This window comes from Panulirus ornatus, chromosome 55, assembly GCF_036320965.1.
Source record: "Panulirus ornatus isolate Po-2019 chromosome 55, ASM3632096v1, whole genome shotgun sequence".
Lineage (NCBI taxonomy): Eukaryota > Metazoa > Arthropoda > Malacostraca > Decapoda > Palinuridae > Panulirus > Panulirus ornatus.
This window is the reverse complement of record NC_092278.1, coordinates 12,244,254-12,248,989: the sequence shown is the minus strand read 5'-3', so window position 1 is coordinate 12,248,989 and position 4,736 is coordinate 12,244,254.

Below are 4,736 nucleotides of genomic sequence, written 5' to 3'. Positions count from 1 at the left end.
GAAGCAGACTGTTGTAAAGGATTGGGTAATGAGTGTAAGTGATCCACGCGCTCATGCGAAGAATGAGGAAGTAGTCTGGGGTGTTCTACACATTGTTGTGAAGAATGAGGAAGTAGTTGATAGTGTTCCACACAATGTTGTGAGGAATGAGGAACTAGGTGGAGATGCTCCACGAACTGTTGTAAAGAATGAGGAACTAGGAGGATGTATCTCATACTTGTGTAGAACTAGTTGGAGGTGTTTCATGCATTATTGTGAAAAATAAGTAGGTAGTTCAAGGTATTCCACACACTCACACGGTTTTGAAGAATGAGGAAGTAGGTGGAGATGTTACGCACATAATGTTGTGAAGAACGAGGCACGAGGTGGTATTCCAAACACACTGTTGTGGAGAATGAGTAACTAAAAGGAAGTGTTCCACACACACTATTGTAAAGAATGAGGAACTAGGTGAAAGCTTTCCACGCACACTATTATGAAGAAGGAGAAACTAGGTGAGTGTTCTACACACCGTTGAGAAGGATGAGGAACTAGATGGAGGTGTTTCACACACTGTTGTGAAGCATGAGGAACTAGGTGCCATTGTTCCACACGCTGCTGTGAAGAATGAGTAACTTAGTGGAGGTGCTGCACACACTGTTGTGGAAAACATAAAGATCTGGGTGGAGGTGTTCCACACAAAGGTGTCTAGAATGAGAAACTAAGTGGAAGTGTTCCACTTAACTAGCGTGAAAAATGAGGAGCTAGGTGGAGGTGTTTCATAAACTGGAGTGAAGGATGAGGAACTAAATGGAAGTCATTACAGTTAATTCTATTCCTACAACTATCATGACTGGTAATCATTAATCGAGTTATCTCTAAGAACAGTGTTATAACAGCCATTATCAATCATCTATAATTTTCACAATTAAGGTAATCATTATCAAGAAATCGTACTTTTAATCATATTTTTACGGAACACGTGTGTTTGTGCTCACATGTTCGTGTATATAACGTGTGTGTGTGTCCTTGTGTATGTTATTTCTTATCAGGACGAGGATTAAGGCCTCCCTCTGAGACGTCCTCGGAGCGTCAGTTCACACCAAGCATTAGGCGTAATACTTTAATTTTAATTTAATTTTGAAACCAGATGGTCATTTGTCCTTGAGCACCCCGACCCTTCTCCGAGGCGGGGGGGATTAAGTTGTCATCAGCTGCGGAATACTTCACCACCGTACTGGACATGTCATCACTGTAGGCTTACAAGAGGGAGGGTGATCTACGCAGTTTTGTGTGACTGTCCCTCCAACCAATCAGAATATTTTTGAGGCTCATAGCCAATCAAAATGTAAGGTTGTATAGCTAGCAGGGAACGCTTGTCTTTACTGTAATATATACCCATGACACCCGCTGAGTCGCTCTCTCTCTAGCCCAGCGAGGTAAGTGGTCCACCCCTGCTGTAAGTCCTGCTGTGTTGTAAGCCTGTAAGACCTCCTGTGCTATAAGCCCGTTACTCAAGTGTTGTGCTGTAAGCCCGTTATAATTATCAGTGTAATGTTATCGAAGATCTGCCTTAGAGGAAAGAGAACTCCTGGCTTGAAATCTTATCTGGAATGTTAAGTCATGTACAAATGTCATCTTATGTTCAATGTTAAACTCACTTTCAATGTTAACGTAATGTTTCATGCTTGATTTATGTGCCTATCTTTGTACACTTGAATTCTTTCATTATAAGTAGATTTAATGTAATGCTGGTCTTTAATTCAATCCCATAACTTTATTATTGTGTTATCCTGAGTTGTGCAACTTGACAAATCTATAACGTCCTTGCAAGACAAGGAACAGTAGTATTTGTAACATATGTTACTGGCGACCTTGCCTGAATAAGTATTGAATTCGTAACAATATTCATGAGGAAATGTTACCTTATCAACATTCAGATTGGCTTTCCGTTATCCCCAACAAGTCTTGCCTCCATCAACACTTCATCTAACCTACAATTATCACCACAAACAACATTATCATGGCCATCAACACTCACCATCAACACTGGTCTCTGTGGTCACAAGCAGCAGTAGAAAAGGCAGGATATACAGCTCGACTGTCATCATCGTCAACTGTCTTCCCACACGCCCTTTACTCTAGATTTATTCCTTTCTTCACTCTCCACTCAATATTTTTTCGTCACCTCCTTCAGATTTTCTTCTTTTAGATAGCATGTGTGAACTTCCCCACTTTTGGAATGTCACTTTCACTCAGATTATGTTCATTTGTCCTTTTCATAGATACGCTTGGTTCACTTCCATTTCCACTTCTTTGATTTCGACAAAAGTCAAAATGGTTCACTTTAACTGATATTTTCGCTTGTTACTAAGTATGGAAAATGTAGTTAGGTTCATATAATTATTTCTAAGTGATTTAATCTTATCAAACCGAAGGTTCCCTTTGAATATACATGGTCTGATTTCTATCAAAATCCTCGGCTGTTGCTGTAGTTCCTTGTTCTGCAGCCAAAAGGGGCAGCATTTAGCGTTTAAACTACTCATAAATATCTAGTCCTTCACTCCCCATAATCTGCTGGGATCGTACAATATTTCAACCACATTTTGTGTCTCAAGCATATTACACACTGGATTGACTTGGGGCAATAGAGATTTGTGATGCTGTCTATTTCTTTCGTTCTCTCAATATACCTGGCATTGATCTAAACCTTTCAGCTTCTTGGAGACTTTGAGCTACTGAGACTGCTACAGCTACCGAAAAAGTACAAGAGAATCTGTTCAGGTTTCGAGTGCATTTCTCACTGTGTCAGCGACATAGAGTATATTTCTCACCATGGCAGTTATAGAGAATGTAAATCTTACCACAGCAAGTATATATATATATATCATATATCTCACCATGGCAGTTATAGAGAGTGCATTTCTCACCATGACAGCTATATAGAGTATATTTCTCACTATGGCAACTATGTGCCTCTTTTGCTGTTCAAATATTCATAAAGCTCTTCTGTAGAGCAATTCAGCATCATGTAGACACCGGTGAAACTCAATGCTAAGTCTTAAGTCTACTTAACGAGTTCTAGAAATACCAAAGTGAGTGATTTCAGGATTACACCCAGGTCAAAGTCATGAACAAATATCACAAACTTTTTCCGGTGAGAGTATTCAGTGTCTAAATTGGATTGCCAGTGGGATGGCTTTACCTTAAGGTGCTCAATCTAACTTGTTATCGTGTGTCAAGCGACTGCTGTAAATAAACCTGATTTTTATACTGATATGAATCTCAGGCGACTTATGGAAGACTCTCAATTTTTTCTTTCAGATTAGTCTTATCTAGTAGCCTTTCTATTGTATAGCATTGGGAAGCAGCATTATTTCATTGCTTCGTAATAGTTGTGTGAGAAACCTAACACATTCTGTACCTGTCAGCATTACCATTAGGGATATAAAGTGTTTTATGTATTTTCACTGGGACTTTATCTCGAAAATTGATACACGTCTCTCCTCTGTGGAAAAGCGCAGTTTCAGACACCCACTAATCACAGCTGCACTAGTCATATCAGCTTTCTGATATGGAAGTTTTCTTCGATACGGAGTTTAGAATGCACAGACGATATCACAGACGAGAAAAAGAAAGTTTGACATATATGAAATTATTCATTTTACCTCGTCTGTGACTGACGCTTAAACTTACAGCACTCGTGAAAAAAGAAAAAGTCAAGACACATCAAAGCCTTGATAAAAACAAATCATCTACATTATGAAACTGAAAGATGCAGTGTCATCGATTCCTTCAAAAATAAAACAAATGATCAATTGAAGTCTTCATTTCACTACCATATAAATACTTTGTCCAACTCGTACAGAGAAACATAACTTCGTTTTGGTAAATCATCCACATGAAAATATTCATTGGAGACCAGACCAGAGGGAGTATGATCCTGCAGCACAGGTGGACGAGGCTCAGTAGCGGACGGATCCCCAGCAGCAGGTACGTGTTGCCCTCACTAGAGTCAGACTGGAACTGATGCTACGACCACAGAGACGGCCAGCCAGACTTTCACGTCACTCCCTCTCTGCTCCTCACGTGCACTCAACTTACCTCACCTTTCAACTTACCCTTGGAAAACATAGATGGATTCCTATTCCATCCCCTTCTCTTAAACTTGGCATCCCCGTTGTTTTCATATTGTCTCGTGACACATGCAATATATGGTGGCCTAGTTACGATAAGAATTTTCTTAGACTGTTGTCTTATGTTAAGGCAAGCAATGTGTTGATGTCTGCTATCTTCGGAAGGTGCCTCTGGATATCAAAATGCCAGCTTTCAATTAATCGGGGACCGGTAAGCTAGGAAGATCTGTGTATGTTGAACAGATTGCATATTCTATTAGTGAATGACTTATTTTGTTAAAGTAGAGAAGAAAACTGAAGCGTCGACCTTGAGGTAGTTACAACTGCCAGGGATCAACCAACCTATTCAACCATCATGACTCAGGTGATAAAGGTGGTCTGGTCTCCTCCTGCTACACCCAGCCACAACACTTTGGGGAAGTTCAGTCGCTGGCGACCCTTCGTCGTCTGGCTTTGGCTATACTACTCATGCAATCCACATATACCATCATGCTCTTTGCTTATCACATTGTGATGCACACTGTGTTGGACTAGCCTGTTTTTCTCCACCCACAGATTGCTGCGTCTTTCCTGAAGAACCCGGTACTGGTTAAGGTACAATTCGCTCCTGTTAAATGAATG